We start from the raw sequence: 21,757 nt of genomic DNA, 5'->3' as shown, positions 1-21,757 counted from the left end.
GTAACACGGCGATGGCCAGAACCAAGCGGCAAGAGAGGGGCAAGGAGAGAGAGAGAAGGAGAGTGCATTTCGTAGACCGAGCGCTCACTATATCTGCGACCAAGTGTACTCTACCTCACTGAATTTGGAACTCGCGAACACTAACTTTCTTAGACGCAATTACTATGCACTCACTTACTTACCCGGAAAAATAGCTACTATAGTGACTTTCGAGAAAGGCAAGTAAAGAGTAGATGGTAAGTGATAGCGATTTGCGTATTGTGTTCGCTCGATATACTTTTGCCCCAATTGGAATTAAAGTATAGTCTACGGCATTGAATCCACGTATACCTACTTTGCTGGCCGCGCTTACTAACTAACTACTTGGCTAAACTACTATTATGCCACTTCCCCGTCATGGATCAGCTGTCAATTAGCATTTGACATATATTGATACCTTCAAAGCACCAATCGCTTATAAAGTCTTTGTATTTTTCCCAACTACCTTTTGTATATCATTTCTCACCATCTAGCCTACCTAGTTGCTTGCATTTGAATTAATGATTTCCTTGCTTTCTTGTTAAGAGCATCAAACATGGAATGAAAGCATTTCTTGATTGCAAAAAAAAAAAAAAAAACGACTCTTCTATTAAATAGTTAGCTATAGATATATTATAATTTTCTTTTTTTTTTTCATATTTCTTTGATTTTCTCGCTCACCGCTTACAATTCAATCAATTGAAAGAAAAAAAACTTCTCAATTAGTTACAGTAGAAAATTAGGTCAGTGGAATTTTTACACGCACATATCTTTCAGCCAGAACAACTGATAACAAACAATTCTAGAACAAAGGCTTTTTCTTCATATATATATATATATATATATATATATATATATTTTTATAATTACGGATTTAATAGGTTACGCAGTTTTCTAATGTATAGTTGAAGACAAATCTTACAACTGCTTAGTAATATCCGGTTAAACACTTGGAAAAATTATTTACATACGAAAATATATCGGATTTTGTTTCCAAAATATTAATGACAAATCATTTACTCACTTTGGGACATAAAAATAATTACTAATAAATCTCTAAAACTCACACTATTCATGTTGCGCTTACTCAAACAACAATTGTATCTTTGGTGAATTATCCGTTAAAGTAAAGCTACCAAATAATAGATGTAAAGTGAATGAATGCTTAAAGAGAGGGTAGAATATCGCAATGCAGTGTAGTGCAGTGCACAAACATGTTCTTAGTAATGGACTAACGGTAAACCTAACAAAGTGCTTATGAGTAAAAACATCAAGCATAAATCATATTAGATTACGGTCTACATGTAGATGTGCATGCGCACACAAACCTATCTATCATATGCATAACTGCAACACAGCAGGCGGTAAAAATTAAAAGCTAAAGGTTTTTTCATTATAATAAATATATAAAATACGCACACCAACGCGCTTAAAGAAAATTATCCGTACAAACGGACTTCTTTCCATTTACAGTGTGATCAATAAATCAAGGGATGTAGACTTTAGGTGTAACACGGTGATAGTCCGAAAAAAAGTTGTGAAAGAAAAATGGATGGGAGATGGTGGCCACAGTCTTGTGTGTGTGTATGGAGAGTGGTTATGCATTTATCGACTGAGCACTCAGTGTACTTGCGATCAAAGTAAACTCTACCACTCTAAAGACTTAAAACCGAAAGCGTCCAACTTGATAATAGCCATTGTTACTCGACTACTTATGCGGATTAAGGAGCGCATTGAATTTTAAGGGATTTTCCACGTGGCTGCTAATCCGATACCATATCGTCCTAGACGAAATTATAACAGTACCAAGTGGAAAAACTATCTTTCGATTTCATAGCATAACGTACAGTATTTTCCCTATGTATATACAACATGGCTTTGTTGAGCTTTACATATTTCGATTTATGCATTATGTGGAAACAGAAAAAAAAAATTAGATGAAGTGTTGATTTCATGGTTTTCCTCATCGAGTCATCGAGACTGTCGGAGACAAGGATTGGATACAATAACGCAAACTGTAAAAGTCCCCTAAAAAAAATTCTCCGAGCAAAACTTACTTCGTTAATGTTAAAATGTTATCCTTTCAAATATTAATTAATTTACATAAAGACAAGTTTTGTTTATTATATTTTGTTAAAAAATTTTCAAAACGTACTACTTTAACTATATTTTCACTTATATCGCTCCGAGACACCGTTTAACATAATTCTGTTAACGGCTTAACGGAGCTCTGTAAAAAACAATTTGGTTTGAGCCTTTGCTCGCAGACAGCATTTTCTCTTGTCCGGACGAATAAAGAAGATGAAAAGTGGATCTATTGTGAGAACTGCCTAATCAAGCGTTTCGATTAGTGGCGGAACGCCAAAGTGCAAGCTATACATTATAACATCTCCCGTGAAATTCGGCAAAAACGCATAATTTTTTAAAACCTTACATTCGAATAAATAAGCATTCTGTTTGCGTTCGAAAGATCAGTGGTGGAGTGTCGAAGTGTAATCACATTACAACATCTCCTGGGGAATTGGGCAACAACGCAGAATCTTTCAAAACTATTTATTCGAGTAGTAGTACACAGGCGCTGGTTTTTCGCTTGGAAAGTTAATGATGGGGTACCGAGATGCAAGGACGCCATTATTTGTTGTTTATTTATTTCTTGCTTAACTATAATATAAACACGTAATGTGGTTTGTTTGACCAATATTATCGGAAAGTTTCACTTTAGATAAAAAGAATTGGATTGATTCTCAATGCAAGCAACAATCGCAGTCCAATTAAATATAAAAATAGGATATTTAAGAAAGAAGAAGAGCAACAACAATGTTTTCGTTGGGCGTAAAAAAAAATTCGAAGGAATAAAATTTAAAACCTAATTGCTTTCTTGCCGCCCCAATGCGCGCTTGGCAAAAACATACGAATACAACAGAGAAGCGGAAATTTTACCAACTTATAGAAGTTAAATGTTTATGACGAACAAATTTGTTTGGGTACATTTTATACGTAACGAAGGAAAGGCCGAAAATTTATATACTTAATAATAGGGTTTATTCTCTCAAACTGGTTTGCATTACGTACAACTTTTTTTATAGTCATGGTCGTTATGTCGTTTTCTTTCTGGAATATTTATACCCGCTTACAATTAACCGGCGTATGGGAAACCCTGCCTGCTATATTTACGATAATTAACTGAAAGAAATTCTTTTCTGAAAACTTTTGAACACAAACTATTTCGACTGTATGAATACTAGAGGGAGGCGAAGCAACAATCAAAGAAAAAAAAAAAAAAGCTATTAATTATTTCAAACAACGTAACTCATCATCAACAATAATAATAAAAACAACAATAACAATAACATACCAAAACGTTTGCATGTACGAGCATAAGTATGAACTATTTGTACTTTAAGTAGAGGATTAACAACAATTTAACGGCAACATTAGCTAAAACATGTTGCAACAGGTTTTCCTTTTTGTTAAACAAGAAACGGGATTTTTCTTTTTTGCAACTTATTTTTATTTATTTATTTTTTTTTTTCTTGAATTTTTTGTGGTATGTGATCTCTTAACACGCAACGCATACACACCCATAGTGGCTATGGCATACTGTATACAGGCAAGTATATGGAACCAAGTGTGTGAATGTTCGTTCATACGTACTAACAAAGCGGTAAAACGTGGCTGGTTAATGTACGTGTTAAAAAAAAAGAAAAGGAAAAAAAAAAAAAAAAAAAACAAAACAGCCCATGCAATGGACAACATTTCACTGTCAGGGAATTGTGCACTGCTGTTGTTGCATTGTTGTTGTCGTTAGATGGAAAAGTGAATTCTTGACTATAAATCCAAAGTTTTTCCGGTGCCAATACCAGTTGAAGACTGCTTCTGTTACCTGTAACAGTATGCATAAATGTGTGCATACATATATATACGCTCGCCTATGTCTTGCCAAAATGAATGATCACCTGTGATATGTACGTATATCTGATGTCAAGCGTTGACAACGACAACAATGCCTATATATGAGTGTATGTTATTTATATAGCTCAACTGAATACGCGTAGCAGTCTGAACACTTGCCCACATGTTTCAACAAACAATATACTGATAATGATGATGATGATGATGATGATGATGATGACGACGATGATGCTGTATGATGATGTTGTATCATCGCACACATCATACAAACACAGTCATATGGACATCCGTACAAATTCATAAGCAACTGCTCTTTTATGCACTTGGACTTATTGTTCACTGCACTGATTTAATTTCATTTTATTTGATTTTTTTTTTTTTTTTCTTTTTTACTAACAATATCAACAAAAACAACAACAATAGCAACAACAACGACAATAATAGCATATGCTCGCCCATTTATCGTTAGCATTATGGTCATGAAAATGGTCTACGTCCAGGCTTCTTTTCTTTTTTTTATTTATTTATGCTGCCTTATGACATTGTTGCAGTTGTTACATCTCTTTGTCGGCTCTGCGTCTACTCTTCTTCTATATAACGTCAGAGTGTATCGTTTGACATTTGATGTTGATATTAATGTTGATGCTCTTTATATTCTTCGGTTGCATATGTTGTCCGTTGACAGTTTGAAAAGTTGATTGTCTCGTCTAAAGTTTATGTGCGTAAAATTTTTATTTACACACAAGCGAATTAAACGAACAAACATAGCAGCAAATTATATATAATTTAAAGTTTCCTTCAATATAAAGAAGATCGAATAAGACTAATAACATCACTTCTTAGGCAACATTGTTTATATACATTTCACAATTGAATTAATTTTCCATTTTATAACTCATTTATGCTGTTAAGATGTTATTGATAATTCACGATGGTTCGTGGTGCTGGCATGATGATTATGATGATATTATTGATGATGATGATAATACTAATGATGATGATGATGATGATGATGTTCTGCTAATGTTGATGAATCATTTATAATCGTTACTAATGAATCATTCCAATAATGATGTTGAGCTTTTTTTATTTTTTAAACAAAAGTCATTATTATCATTAAACTTGGGTTGTATGCATTTTTTTTTTTTTTTTTTTTTTTGCTTTTCATCTATTGATATATGTTTTTATGGCCTACCTGGTATCGTTATTGTGTTGAATAGTATTATAAACGGAAATAATACTAAATTTATTTGATATCAAATCATTTAACTGGTTTAGTTGGTTAAACATTGCTCAAATTTATATTTGTCGTAAAGCTGTTAATTATTTATTGTTTCCTCTACTTGACCTTGGCTTATGTAAAACTGATGACACAACTAATATATAAGATCGACTTTAACAAACTAAATAAAGATCGCCTCTTGTGTATCCATGTGTATTTAAATTTAATACACCAATAAATTTAGTCTCATAATAAATGGCGGAAGGGTTCTCAAGAATTTCTTGGAATATTTTTTCGCCTATTGAGGCACGAGATTGTATCTGACTTCCATGTAATATATATTTTGATGATACTTTGTAGTTCGAATGTGAGAATATAAGAAAAACGCTTCTTATTCTGTAGCTGTTCATAACAGAGGTAAAATATTTATACCCACGGCCGAAGAGCAGGGGTGTACTCATTTTGTCAGAACGTCTGCAACATCCAGAATCGCCTCAAAGTATGTATCGCCTTGATTAGCAGCAAGTTCTAAATCGATTTGCGTAAGTCCGTCCGTGTGTCCGTCTGCGTAATGTCTTCTCCTGCGGCTTCAATTTTTGAAGAAACATTTGAATTTCTTGCACGCAGGTTAATATTGAAAACCAAATAGATTAGTCAGTGCCTAAGCCCAAAATAAGGCGTAAACTGAACGAAATTCCGGTTCTCTAAACAAACATTTATGGGTTTTTGCGCATTACTCATAAATTTACTTGATGAAAGGCCCTGCTATCCATATCTAAAAATGGGAAAAATCAGTCACGCCCATGTAAAGTTTTAAATGATACATAGTAAATAAAACACAATGTTGAAAATTACTCTGTACGTTCCTCATTTGAAGATATATTATCTGAGTATCCGCCTGAGTGGCCGAGTAGGCAAGAGTCTCGACTAGCAACTCAATGGTCGCTCACGTGCGCTTTGATGTTTCTGGATCCGATAGCCTCTATCAGTTATGCTTGTGATAGCTTCACATGGCCCTTCCCAGTTAGATTGCAAATTTTCTGACAATCTGTCACTACACGATCGATTATACAGCTAGACTAGGTCTCATGCACCAAGTAGAATTTCCGTTTAATCACTTGCACAATTTTTCTGACGCTAAATTGCTGTCCGTTTGGTCCTCTGTGGTGTTTTTTATGATATCTTTCGGGCTTGACTTTTGCGCCCACCAAAATTTCTGGTGCGTTAAACACAAATATTCGCCTTCGAAAATACGTCTTTCCCACTGAGCCCGGTACGCTTTTGCTGAGCGATTTTCCTTATCGATTTGCTTCTTGGCTTCCTTTTTATCAACTACTATTGCCTTGAGATCGTCATCGGCCAGTTGCGCGTTTCCTCTGCCTTCTTTCGCTAACTTTATATTAGTCTCTACTATAATCGGGCAAACAACATTTTCTATAACTTTCTGCTTCTCAGGCATACGTTCTTCAGCATCTTTTCGGCATTCTGAAATCCGTAAGGATATGTCTCGATTGTTCTGCCTTGTAGAACGCATATAGGAAAGGATCTTCTCCCTCCTTCCTCAGTTGCTGCCATTCTTTCTTCTAAGAAAATCTTTTAAGATATAAAACTAGGAAGCGATTAAAAGCTAATCATAGTTATTCTAAAACTTTTAGAAGGAATTTCCCAAAATTTTGGGCTAAGCCTTTTTTTTCGCCAGATATTCTGCTAATTCTTGTTAATACTTTCGGCAATCGTCCGCTGCACGAGACGGGTAAACCGCTATGACTATGTATCTGCCTTTCCCATTGTTTGGAATTTGGTTTCACCGAAAATCGTCCAGCTTTCCCAGAATATATGTCAAATATGACATTTTCGTAACAATATGTTTAATATGCCTGATGTTATTTTCATCAAACGTTAATGATAAATGTTCGGCAAATAATCCAATAAGATTGACAGTCGAAAGATTACTTCCCGCTTTTTTCAAAATTAGTCTTTTTTTCTTTTCATTATTGCCATAGTAAATGCAATTATAAAGAAGTATAAGTTCATCGCTGCGGTCAAGGGCGAGAGGAGGTTAAAAAAATTTCTTGTGAAATTTGGCAACAACAATTTCGCAACAACGTATAAATTTCTCATTATATGGAAATCACTCTTTTTTCACACTTTCATTGCGCTATAAAAGAAAATGTCTTCGCTAGGCTTTAAAGGCAATACTGCTTAAAAAATTCGTTTAAGATATAAAACTGGCAAACGATTTAATGCTAATCATAATTACCGTGAATCAATGAACTTCATAAAACTGATTACATAAAATGAAAAACTACAATCTTCAGGCTCTATACCATATATCTTAATAATCGGACACGATTTGTTTTATTGCTCATTAACTGTTTTTTGTGTTTTTTTTTCTCTCTCTCTCTCTCTCTCTCTATCTCATTTTAAAATTATATTAAAGTAGTAGAAGAAACACAACAACAAAGTTAAAGTTCATATAGTTAAAATTGATGAACATACATGGCTTCTATGAAAACCAGGGAAATACTTTCTTGCATATATATATATAAAAAATATGTAAAAAATTTTAATGATTTTTCTTACATTGTGAAAGTACTTTATTTTATTTAATTTTTTTTTTTTAAGTGAGACTTTTTCGTAAATTTTTTTATATTTTTTTAATTGTTAGTTTCTATAAAAGAAAGCGAAACTTTTCTTTGAATAAAGAAAATATTAAAATTTAATTTTTGGTTTGTTCAAATTAACAAAGAAAGAAAAGTGCAACGAAATTCACCACTATGTTTAATTCGTACCGTTGAGGAGACTATCAAGTGTGTGAAAAATTATGATTCATGAGAAAAAATGAAAACAATTAGCTGCAGTATGAGTACATGCAACGGTAAGTAAAGTTAAACGCATTTTTGTTGCAAGAAATTTTTTAATTAAAACAACTTAAAAAGTCATATCAGTCTTAGGGCGAATCTTGTGTACCCATCGTCGCGCATGAACGCTATGAGTACATAGTCAGGGGAAAGTTTTGATACCCTACGCAACTTGTGGTATAAGAGTATATTAGAGTTTGTGTGATTGAACGCAACACCTAGAAGAACATGAGCTAGACCTACTTTTTATTATACCGACCGATTTAGAAAGCGTTTCTACTGCTTCTCAATTTCTTTGTCCATCCGTCCATTTTGTTTTCCTATGTTCGGATATTTTTGAGAAATTTTGCTGAAACTCGATACACTGACATTAACGAATGCTATCGAAAATGATTCGGATCGCTGCCCTATCACTTCCCATAAAACGCCTTTCTTGGAAGCCTTGCTATTGGAATAATTGTTTGGCTGTGTACAGTATTTAAAGTTTTTATTAAAGGAGACACAGCAGAGCCAAATAGTTAAAAAGTCAGCACACAGGAGTTCTACAGAAGTCACTGTCGACAAAGTCTTAACACGTATCGATCGATCGCATACTACAACTCATAGCTTGCGGCTATTTCGTGTCTCTCTCCCAATTTCTTCCTGGTCATTAACGTAGTAGGCATAAAGAGGGCTAATCTCCCCGGCTAATTGATCATATAGGTAATAAAATAGAGTCAAAATCTTTGTACACTGAACTTGCTAAATGTTCGTGACTAATATAGTCAACTGATCCCGCTGCCAGTGGCACTGATTTTATTCGCCAAATGCAAACATACTTTACAGGACCTCTTAGCAAAGTTGCACCTTTCGTTGACGGATGCAAGAATAATGCTGAAAGGCTTCGGTCCAAAATAACTATGCTTTTTTATTTATATAAATATATCTTTGTCCGGATGTATTTTATACTTTTTGGCATTGCGCTGATCGGTAGGAATTGGGTAGAGCGGAAGGGAAAAGAAAGGCGCTTTAAGGCTGTCGATAACGAGTAAACTCAATGACGAATCGTTTCAGCGAATCGATAGTTGACAGCTGTCAGCAGTTTAATCGATATGGACAGCTATACATAGGCCTCAGTATTTGTGTACGTCCAACTTGAAAATGTATCTAACTTTTTCGAATTCTAACTCGAATAGAAGGGAAACTTCAAGTAACAATTCGTTTAATGATATTTTATTAATAAATAATTAAAGATTTATTTTTAGTTATTTATTTGTTTTTGATTTTCTTATAAAAAATAAAATTTTCTAAATACCTTTGAGTTACTGCGTAGATAGGTTAATTTTTATTTATATCATTTCCTCGTCCATAAGAAATCTGTAATTAAATATAAAAAATAAAAAAATGTATTTAATTTAATTCAAATTTTGTACACGTTTACTTTTGTTTGCAATTTATTGCGTTTATAATGACATCAAAAAAAAAAAAAAAAAAAAAAAACTTAAAAAAAATTTAAAATAAATTAAAATGCGCTCGCTTGACAGTCTCCATTTCTATCTATCTGCTTTTATGTAAGTGGAATAATAAAAACAAATTTTTTTTTTTTGCATATGTACACATGCATGTTTGTTGCGCATATGTGTGTAGTAACTATAATTGGAAGGGAAGGTCATTGCTTATCGTTCCTTAATGTTTATTTATTGTCATATTCGAGCTTTTCTAGCTCAAGAAGGCAATTAATATATTTATTAATTTTTTTCAAAAATAAGCGCGAAAATAAAGATAACAATTGCAGTTAATTCCTTATGTTTTTCGTCTTCTTCTTATTATTTTTTGTTTTTTTTTTTTTGTTTTTTAAATTCAAATATGAAAGTTCAACAGGAAATAAGAAAACTACGACAACAAAATCATAAAAATGTAATAAATAAAAAATGAAATCGTCAGTTTTATGCGATTATTCAATGTTTTACAAATAATTAACAATCAAATGAATGAAGTTTGTATACTAAACAAGTAAAAATAGTAAGGTCTCGTATTAAATACCCTACACTACCCTAAAATCATTCTTATGATGATTTATCAAAATTTGGCTTTATATAGGGAAGTGTTCGAAAAATTGGTCCGATCAGCGTTCTCCTCATTCTCAACAGCGTTCGCCCTTGGACCACAACATGCCAGTATACAATATTGCGATCTGTAGCTTGAATGCACATGAAAATAAGAGCAACAGACGGAGGCAAAGGGATTCTAATTCGATCGGCATAACAAAAAAAAACGGGTCTATTTCGGGTCTTGCTGGGTGTTCCATACATTTGTATGTATGTCCTTATACCACAAGCAGCGTACGGCACAATAACATTTACATTAATTTACAGCAATAGTAACGTCATAAATATTAAGTTTATGGATAACTAGGGAATATCTAACGGTAAAAAAAGAGAAAAGAAACACGACGTCTGGCAATAATATTTTAATCGCAAGTTGAAAATTCTGATAGCTTTTGCATGATTTTTTTTCTTTTAATAAACTATTGATATTTTCCTTATTATTAAAAAAAAAACTTTTATCGTTCGCCGTAAACGAGTTGCACTTTCTTTACAAACTCCGCTACATCGTCCTTACTGCAAGCCCAAAATAATTACTGCCGTGCAGTCAGCCCACTGTGCTGTATCAATTTTTTTGGTCTTTGTTAAGAGTTGAGCTATCTTCACACTTGCTTCGCACATCTGCTAAGGTAATTAATTGATCATTGATGTTATAAAAATGTTTAAAAAAGATATATTCTCACCGTTTATCATAGAGTGAGTGTATATCCACAATTGAAGAAGATTTGCGAAATAAGAAATGTGTTATGTAACCTATTTGCAAATCTAGCTGCAGATTTTTGATATGTTTTAAAGGACGTCAAAACCTATCGCAAATCCCCAACTTCATTACTATTTTCTTTGGAGTAAAGTGTAGGAGAACCAACCATAAAACTATTTTAGCGCCCTACGCATGTATTTGGGAGTGTGTAGGCGAATGATAAATTCTCGACATAATAATGAAAGTGGGTGTTCCTGATAGATTTTAGAGTCCTTTAAAACATATCAGAAATCTGGCGGTGTTTAAATTCGATAAATTTTTTTTTTTTTTTAATAGGTTGAAGGGAAAGTTCTGTCGTATTTTATTCATGTACTTTGCTTTAACACAAACCCAAGAGATTTAATGTGATATCCAGCAGTTGTATGATGAATGCCTAACTTCTCTGTCATCTCTCGATTTGCTAAATGTGGATTATTTCCAAACATGGATCGCAAAACATCAATATCTCGATCACTTTCTTGGAGGCTCAGATCCCCGGAACGAAATTTGCTAAACCATCTTCGACAAGTACGAACATTTACAATATCTTTTTCAAATATCGTACATAAATTTTTATATGCAACCGATGCGTTGCTTCCTTTTTGGAATTCATACAAAATGCAGTGTCATAAATGCACTTTATCTACTGACATGTTTTTCACTTTGAATATCACAAGTGCATGATGAACGGTAAAAAAAAGTCTCCTTTTATATTATACACCAGCTGAAAAAAACAAAAAAAAATCGGAATGACTCACGAGCCAGATATTGTTTTATTTACAAGAAAAATTACCCGCCTATTTAAAAATACGGCAGAACTTTCCCTCCAACCTAATATTTAGCTCAGTGTCTCCTATATATGGGGGGAGCATATTTGCGGAGATTTTTGCCTTGATAAAAAATGTAATTGCTTATGATATTACGTTCTTCAGATATGTTTCATCATTTTGGAAGATGTATCAAAAATCGGAAGTTGCGTAATGTCTTTGAAAAATATTATACCTCGATTCGCACTTTGCATTCTTTCAGCATTTGGACTGTAACTATGAAAGATCGTTAGTAGCGTTAACTTAATTTTAAAATATATGGATTATCTACACCTCGGTAATTAATGAGAAATTCTATATTTATCTTTGATGGGTTAAAATGAAGTTACCCTGAAGAAATGGATAGACATCTCCGATAACGATTCAGTTTCTGGCAAGGGACGAATTAAGCATTCCATTACATTGTAATAAAGTTGGGTGTAGTATGATGTGTTTAGATTATCTGTTTAGGCCCTAAGCTGCTCGGCTGCAGTACGCCAAGTCTTTCCGTCTTTTATAATGCCAAAGTGTCTCGGCATAAGACGGTCACTAATCTTAATGGTTCAGGCAGATTGAATGCCTAGTGCTATTAGCGAGTAAAACGCTTGGTTGAGTTGCTTTATGAGAACTGATTTTCCTGATTTTCTTAGGCACTATTTATACTACATTTTTACACTAAACTATTCTTATCTTATTCTAAACAGGATTATAATTGCTTACTAAATTATCCTTATCACACACTAGATTATTCTTATATAAACAGAATTATCACTGTTTACATGCGAAGTGAAGTATGACATTTTATTTTATCAAAAGGGTTATGCTGAAGTGGCATAATTTTGTCACACTTCAAGTGGATGCATACGATAGTATGCGATCACACTACAACATCCTATATGAACGCGGAATCATCTGGAAGTTCGGCCACCATATGTTCGACAAACACGCCATAACGCCGAACGCAGTATGATGCTTCGAGCCAAAGAAGTTGAGGCGATTCGTAAAAATTTTTTAAGATAGAGAGCTAGGAGCATGGACTGCGCACCAAACAATACAAGTTACTAAAAATTTATTATAATTTTACTTACAATGGAATTCTTTTGTACTATTACCTTCAGGATATATATAGCATTTAATTTATATTTGGCGCTTGTTGTAACAATTAAATTAAAATTAAAGGTATGCTAGATTTGTTAATTAGTCCTTAAAGAACAACTTAACAAATCTTAGAAGTCAAAGAGTTAGTGAGTTAAATTTGCGAACGATTTCATCCTCGAACGACTCGTCCGCGAGTGAACGAAACCACTTAGGTTTTACTTATTTGTAAGTATTCGGCGTAGATTACGTTTATAGCTGATAAGTTAGAAAGCAACATCGTGGAATTAGTTGGATTGTTGCTTTCGAAATATCTCAGTCCATTTAGTTAAAATATGATCATTTTGGTAATTGGGAACGCCAACTTGTCAAAAGTAAAGTTAGCGGGAAACAGCTTGCTTGAGCCGTAACGTAAAGACAACATGGTAAGAGATCTAATCTGCTTATATCGCTGTAAACTTGAAGATTATGGCAACCAACTTAATTGGAAGAACGTCTCTTTGAGATAAGCTAATCAACTAACGTATGCGTTCGGTTAAATGGAGTCCACCATTCGTGGTTTTAATAGTTATGAATGAAATTGAATTGATTTAAAGGATTCAATTCGCTAGTTGAGAAACCTTTTAGATTATTGTAAAGGAAAAATATAATCTGATTAGAAATTGAAACTAGAAAAATTAGACGGGACAGTATTCTATAAGAAAAGTTGAATTTATTTTGTTGCACACAGGTACAGGAAATCCGCTTAGCATATTGTAACGTGCAATATATTGGTGAACTGGAAGAAAATCTCTTCCTTGATAACTCAAAGAGAAACCCATTTTGTAACATATATAAATGAAGATGCGTTTAGGAAGTGTTGGAAAAACTGTAGCTTAATACTACGGAGAGGGAATTTTTGCTGGATGAATTGTTGCAATCTTTTCTTATTAGGATTAGCCAAGGTTCTCCGAGCAGTTAACTCCGAGCTTCCTCCTTCCTTTACAATTATTGAGCAGATATAACAATATTCTTATTTTCCGAGATAAGGTAAATTCAAGTTCCTTTCGGTTTACAAATAATTATAATATAGAGAATGAACGATAGTTCCGCTAAGGACTTATGCTGACTGATCCAGAACTCTTGGAGAACTCGAAATCACAAACTCGCTAAAATCTTAGTTAAGCAAAAAAAAAAAAAAAAAAAAAAAAAAAACGGAAGATGTTTGTGTTTAAAAATGGAATTAATCGGTTGTTCTCAATAAAATTAATCATCGATTGAAAATGAACGAAACTTACGACACGAGATAGCACTTAGTTGTGTGATTAAATTCAATTCAAATAATCATGTAAGAAAACTTCGTTGTAAAAATAAAAAAAGTTGTCCCGCTGTCCAGACAGCAAACATCCTTAGTCTTGGATAGTAGCAAGTATTTATTGAACATAATTTTTCTTTTTTAATAATTTTATTTTTTCTTTTAATTTTTGTTTCGTTTCTTAAATTTCTTAAAATAAATTTAGGTTAACGAAAGGCTCATATATAAGCTGCTTTTACTTAAAGCATAAAAAAAGGGTGTCGCTGTAGCCAATCGATTTATCTTTCACTTACACTGCAGACACATAATATCCAAATGAATTCTTAAGAAATTTAAGCTTTTCAAAGATTTCGAGAATTTTTGTACCAAAAATAAGTTAAAAGAATGCGTCACATTTTACACGATCACAAAAAAAGAAATAAACACAAAAGATGCACACACACTCTCCTTGAGTCTACTTGGTTTCTTAATGTAAGAAACATAAGATCAGAGTAAACCAGAATGTAAACGACTAATGAAAAATTTAACTTTTGTGAGTTGCTTCTAATTTTTTTTTTTTTTTTTTTTGGTTTTTTTTTTTTTTTTTTTTGTTCATAATGTATGTAACACCCAGAAGGAAACTTCAGAGACTCTATACAGAGTATACATATTCTAGATCGGCGTGAAATGCTACATTGATGAAGTCATGTCTGTCCGTCTGTCTCTCCTACTCACAAAAATGAAGATATCGATTCCAAATTTTGAAGATTTTGCACGTAGATTGGTATTGAAAATGGGCCAAATTGATTAGAGCAGAAGCCCGCAGTAGAGCGTAAAGTGAACGCAACTTCGTTTCTCTTAACAAAAAGTTGTAGGTTGCTGCTCGTTACTCAGAAGTTATAAAAGTTAGAAGGCTGATAATTTTCACATTTACTTTGCGGCACACTCCGCTCTCTACGTGGAAAAGTGGAAAAAATCGGCCATCCCCCATAAAGTTACAAGTGATTCAATTTTCTTTTTCGCTTTGCTGAGATTGTACGTAAGACAGAAGACAAAATGTTTAAAACCATTTTATACATTTTACAAATGAAAATATATCATCTGCCTAAAAGTGGGTTAGTTTCAAAATGAATATGAGAGGCCCCGCGACCTTTTGGATTACTTTCGTCTTAATAATATTAGCAAAATGGGTATTAAACAAAGGAGCACGAAGAGTAGAACAGTCGACAGTGTAGTGGTGAATATAACTTTCTTACATGCTTTTTTGTTGTTGTTGTAAAGCAATTAGCGACTGATTTTTTACGCTTGCGAAAAAAGGACTTCATGTTCGCGAAACTTAAGCTTATTCGGAATGTGTACGGGAACAATACGAAGGCTCGCATAGATGTTACAAAGAAAACGACCACATTAGTATATGTATTTTTATCCCTTTTGATGGTAGATATAAAATTTATAAATAACTTCAAGAGTTGTTGCTTTTAGTTGATAATGGCATCACAGAGTGCGTGCCATATAAATAAATTTAAAAAAAAAGAAAGAAAAAAAATCTTTAAATTCCTCAGTAACTTTAAAAAAACATATAACTTAACAACAGCAACAACAAGCGAAGAATAAGAAACAACGTAAATAAAATGAGAAGAAAAGAAAGAACGTCAAATATATATTTATACTGAATTAATTTGCATGCGAACCCAGTTAAATTTGCTTAAGAAGTAGAAAATGAAAAAAAAAACAAACAAACAAGAAAACAGCTAAAAAGTCTACCTTTCATTTAGACCGAATCTTTCGTATCCACTATCTTTAAATAACTATGGAAAAATTGAAAAAATTTTTCAACTAAATCGCAATAAAATAATTATCCGATTCTTTACATCATAGTGAAGTAATTATCCGTTTCTTTATACCACATGCATCAGGGTACATGCATCAAACGCCAAGTTGACATCTGTTCTTTGCTAGTAATCTATATATAGGGAATGCAAATAAAAATTCTCGTCCCGTGCTTTGTGAGCAAAGAGAACTTCATGAAGAAAATACGACTTGGATTTAACGTAATTAGAGAATTTAGAGAATTCGAATACAAAATGTTAAGTCAATCGCTATATCTGTCGATTTTGTAAAGTATTGTTGTTACTGTTCAGTGCTATTGGGTGTTGCAAAAACAATGTTAAAGTTAATCTATGCGCATTTTTCATTGGTTGATATAATAATCACTAACACTATTACCTGGCACACCTTAACCAATAAGTCTTTGAAATTTGTGTTTTTTTTTTTTTTTTTTTTTTTTTTTCAAAACTTACTACACCCATATATATAAACTTTAAAATATGTAGTTGTAGCAAATAGAATAGCGCACGCGCCGAAGATCTCATAAACTAAATGTAATGTTATACACTAGCAATGGTCCAAAGTGAGATCACTTTCGATTACGAGCTGCCTAAATAAAGCTAACAGTCAACTGCTAATAAATTTAAAAAACTAAACAAAAAACATTTAAAAAAAAAAAAAAAATTATTACTTGGGAGCGAAGAGTTAACTTAAATTATAAGACAAGAGACATGAATGAATTATTACTTTAACTTATTGAGCCAAGAAATTTCAGAAATGAGAAAAGATCGCTATTGCAAGATTGAAAATGGTATAGGAAAAGATCGTAGTATTTTTAATTTTAATGCTTAGAGACTATAGTAGCGTTTTCTCGCCCTCCCTATATATTATGGAATTCAGATAAAGAATTCCACAAAACCGATAGAGAATTCATACAGAATCACTATTTTTAACTTGGCTTCACTTTTTTATAAAACTTGCAAGCGAAAGACGGTTTACGGTTGGCATGATTGCTTTCATCTGTAGTGCAAACACTTGGCATCACCTTTATATTGACTAGAGTCAATTGCAATTGAACATAGAATGCGAAAAATATCTCATATGCATATTGTTCGACGACAGCTTTATTTGGCCAGGACGTTAGATAGGCTAAGCAAAGATTGAAATAATCCCTGATAACAACTTCATATGAACTACGATGGGTAAAAATTTCTAGGTTACCATCTTATTGAACAGCTATAAAGTCAAGTTCCTGGTTTTTTTTTTTTTTTTTCTTACAGAAAGTCTCCCTTAAGCTTTTCTTTATATCTTTCTATCTAACCTAACTTTTATGAAAAGCAGGCAACCTATTAATGTCATCTGCAGTTAATATTCAAACATAAATTTCTGAATTATCTCAGAAATTAGAAAATAACTAACAATTGTGCTGTAGCTGATGATGAAGAATTTTCGATTTCTTAATTTCCATATAACGATCATTTTCGCATGCAAAGTGAATAGTGAGATTGAATTAAAAAAGGGGGCGTATTAAGGTTCTTGATATCAAGTAAACCCGACCGTAATTTGAATATGTTACCGGACAGTAATTTCAAATCGATCGCAAGATTCTTTCACTTAATAGTGAAAAAGCTGTACGCATCTCTTCTCATTGCAGTGAGCTCATAACTCATAACTAACGAGCTTGCTCGACATCCAGAACAGAAAGTTATTCTTGATAAGTTTGTCATCCTATCAATAGCTTAGCAATGAGCAAGATTTCTCTACATGCTAGAAGATTAAAATGAACTTCTTACGCTTACGCAACATGTTATGTTTACTTTGCGATGTATTTTATCAAAACCAGAAAAATAAGCAAAAAGTGTAGTATCAAGAAAGTCGTCGTACTAAGCCAAACATAATATCGTTTTTCCCTTTTATTTATTTATTTATTTATTTATTGACTAACATATATATATATATATGTATATATAATTTTTTTTTTTTCTTAAAATTTCGTAAAATATTGTTTATTTTGTTTGTTAACGACAGGCTTTAAAGCTAATAAATCATGAGTTGAAATTCCAAAAGATGAAAAATATTTTTTTTATGTTTTATTTACGTTTATTTTGTTATACTATATTTTATTAGCAAACATTTTTTAATAACTTAAACCATTTTTTTTTATTTTTTATTTTTTTTTTTTATTGTAAGCTTTAAAACCAAACGAAAATGAAAAAAGTTTTATTGAACTGAAGGTCTTAAGAGGCAATGCTGACTTGCGGGCACAAAGTTTTGGGTCATTTTCTCAAAGTTATTTACGAAAACCTAATCAACGGATTGGAACGAATTTTTTTGCAATGTATATATTATTCTTTATGACTTAAAAAAAATATCATTTTTTAAACAATATCACTCGCAAGTAATAGTAAATTGAGTTCTATTGCGTTTACTCATTCATTTCCATAATTGTAATGGGCGGTAAATTGACAGTTAAAAAATCACATGAACGAAAGTTAAACATCAAAGGAAACGAAAAAGAAGATAAAAATGTAACCGTGAAAAAGTAAAGTTGGGCACAGATCTACATCTCATTTGCATTCTTAACATCGTTAATGGAATTTTTATCTAAATGAATTCGAACAAGACGCAGTCGATCGATCCACTTTCATAATTAGTTATAAGTAACATCGTCGGTTGGCGATAACAAATTCTACTTAAATGATTGATTTGATAGGATGGCAAAGGGCACTAATGGAAGTTCGATACAGACCTAAAATAGGGGGAATTCGCTGTTTTAACAATTTATCTTATCTTGTCGAACAGAGCGCCTGTTAATCGGACGATTTCCACTCGTAACTATTCATAATTAACATGCTCGCGAATAGTGGAAATTTCAGTGATTTCAAAATCTAATTAAACGCATTTCCTAAGGATAGTTAGACGATCACATTTTAACCTTTGTATACAACGAACGCTGTAGCATAAATGGTTCAGCATTTATATAAGAGAAAACATGAGGAAAAGGGACAATGCGAGAATCTACTGTCGTAATATAATATGGGGAAATCTAAAGAATCGGTTAGTCAATAATTCGACAAATTTCAGTATTATATCATATTAAATGAAAAATATTTGGCTTCAAAATTGGGTCACTTTTCAACGCAATGAAAACGATTGCTATAGCATTTACCTTTGCAAAAGTGTTTTTAAATCTTTGGTTGCTCATAAGAAATTCCAATTAAGTGAGCGAATTGATTAATGAACGTTTTTGGGAAGTCGATGTAATCCGAGATGATAAAAAGAAAGTTACGAATTGTATTAGCTTTTAGGTCGCTTTATAAACACGATTTTGGTGATTTTTTTTTTTTTTTTTTTGTATAAATTGCATGTTGAACTTATTAACTAATTCTTCGCATGCGATATTTCCAAGATTTGCTACACAAATCTTATTAATGTAAAAATGAATTGATAGAATTTTAATGGACATTTGTGAAAGTTTGGCACTGATTTAGTGTAAGGGAAACTCGTTTACATTATTAGCTATAAAATTTTATCTTAATGGATTTGAAGAAGACGAAGGCGAATTGAATGTTTCACCCACATAGTTATTCGTAATTAATATCATCGGTTGATCATAAGAAATTCTACTTAAATGAGTGAATTTAATGTATGTCCTTGCAAACCGGTGTAAGCCGAGATGATAAATAGAAATATTTTTAATCCAAGTGTAAACTATGCTAAATTCTAGGATTTTTTAGATTTTATAAAGACCTACTCGACACAATTTTGGTGAATTTTTCTGGTAATTTGCATCATGAACTTATTAACTAATTGTTCGCATGCGATATATTTGATGATTTGTTATTAATTTGAGATATATATTTCTCCAACACTATTCCACTATATAATGTCGCAATATTTATTTATATAAATTTATAATCAATATAAAAATACCTAATGGACCATTTATTTAATCATTACTTCGTAATTAAATTAATAGCTTCATTAATATATCAGATATATGTGTATGTATAAAGGGAACAATACAATCATTAATAAACCAATATATGATTAGATGATATTTCAAATAATTAACACAATCTCAAGATATATTACAACAATTCAAAACTTATTAACATACTGTTACGTTTATTAAAGGACCTTGAGAAGCATTTTACGTTTATTTACTTTTAAGTCGTTAAACATACATTTCTGTGCTGTAAACTCATAAAACAACGAACGAACAATGGAAAGCAAATATTTGAAAAACACGTTTACCGTGTTGAATAAAGTAGAGATAATAAAATGAATTAAAAAAAAAAAGAGTATTAGCTATTCTTATTCTCTTGGAGTGAATCTTTCCCTTCATTCATCTCCTAAATGCGTTAGAATTGTAAAAACAATTCTTAAAACACGACCATATCGGCTGTTTCATCCCAATTATTTGGATGGTCATTTTTAAGTGATGTTAGAAAAATATATTTTGCCAAATTTGGGATCAATATCTCTTATAGGATCCGCGTAAAGTTGGACCGTGGGCAAAACTTAAGATAGACTCAGTTTTTGCTCCGTCTGGCTCTCTAAAGGTTGTCTTTGCATTTTTGGGGCCAACTTACTTATGGCAACTATTATTGGATTTTTGGAAAACTCCTATTTTAAAAAAATTGTTACATGAAAGAAAATTTACAATTTTTAGCTTTTCTTGGAAAAAAAAAACTCTCTAAAGAATAGTAATTTAACGCAATGAAATGAACGTGGAAAGCGTGGATGGGCCGCGAATGTTTTTGCAACTCTTTCCCTGTAAAAAGAACTTGCCAAAAATAAGATTCTATATTGCAATACGATTCTAATTTGCCCAAAACATTCGACATTTAAATATTGCAAATTCAGCAAATTCAGAACAGCTTAGGTATATTTCTCGAACACCGAAGCATTCGCACGAAAAGTAAGCTTTTGCTTAACAGCAAGATATTATTCGTTACGTTTTATGTTAGGCAGAAAGCTGAAGCAGTGTATTAATCGAACCGTTAATCGGCCGCGCAATAACATTTTATTTCGTTTTTCTTTTCATTAAATATTTGAAGCAATTGCTCGTATCTAAGTTATGGTTAAAGATATGCATAATAATATATATTTAACCAAATTTGTTTTCCTTTCAATCATCCACGAGTGAGGAGTACAAATCTAAATAAAGGGAAATAATAGGAAAGTTGCCAATATAATGTTGCCTCTCAGTAGGAAATAGGCGTTTAAATGAACTAATTTTGCAAAAAAAAAAAAGAAAAAAAGAACTTTCTCTCTGGTGAGATTATGAAGTAGGTAAGATTAGGCGTTTTCCCTATAGATACAGCCACTAATATACGCAGAAAAATAATGAGACTTGGGCAGAAAGTGAGAGACGGAGGAGAGGAATATTCTTTGTGAGCGTTCGATTTGAAGGTGAAAACATCGGAGAAGGTGGAAAAGACCACTGCCGGTAGGTCGTTCCAGAAGCGGCCACGGTATGCAGGCAAATCTAAAGCAAACGAGCGAAAGGATTGGGAAAACAGCGTAGTCTTAATTGTTGGATCAATCTTTTTCATCTCTGTAGAACAACAGCTGTAACTAAGCACAACACAGCCTACATTGTGCCTAAGCTGAACTGTGGGCATACTTTCGTCGCCTCCTGCTGTATGCGTTTAACAGCCTTCAAGCAAAATATGAATGCTCCCGCTCATGCGTGATGGCGTAGATGGTATAGGCATTGGCTGCAATGAGCAACCTAAACCCTTGGCTGCGTCTTTTGATACCTCGAACACATGTTCTGTCCAACATTGCGTATCTCGTTACTGTATGATCTCGTACGGAATTTAATTTACTAAATGTTTATAGTCTTTTAAAGGGCTCGTGCGGTATTTGTAGGGGAAATCCCTGAATATCTAAAACAAAAAGAAGCAAATGA

General features: G+C 32.7%; 1 protein-coding gene across 2 annotated transcripts in view; it reads right to left on the bottom strand.

Annotated features, from left to right (window-relative positions):
* LOC119635681 (rho GTPase-activating protein conundrum) overlaps nucleotides 1-21,757 on the bottom strand; it is a 126,806-nt gene that overhangs the window by 65,488 nt on the left and 39,561 nt on the right. For both annotated transcript variants that reach the window (XM_038030631.1, XM_038030630.1), the window contains exon 3: nucleotides 9,308-9,369. The gene's annotated coding sequence lies outside the window, so the exon portion shown is untranslated. The remainder of the gene's footprint in view (nucleotides 1-9,307; nucleotides 9,370-21,757) is intronic.

This window comes from Glossina fuscipes, unplaced genomic scaffold (genome assembly GCF_014805625.2).
Source record: "Glossina fuscipes isolate IAEA_lab_2018 unplaced genomic scaffold, Yale_Gfus_2 27, whole genome shotgun sequence".
In the NCBI taxonomy this organism is placed as follows: Eukaryota; Metazoa; Arthropoda; class Insecta; order Diptera; family Glossinidae; genus Glossina; species Glossina fuscipes.
The sequence above is the reverse complement of the archived record's forward strand: the minus strand, read 5'-3'. Positions and strand labels throughout refer to the sequence as shown.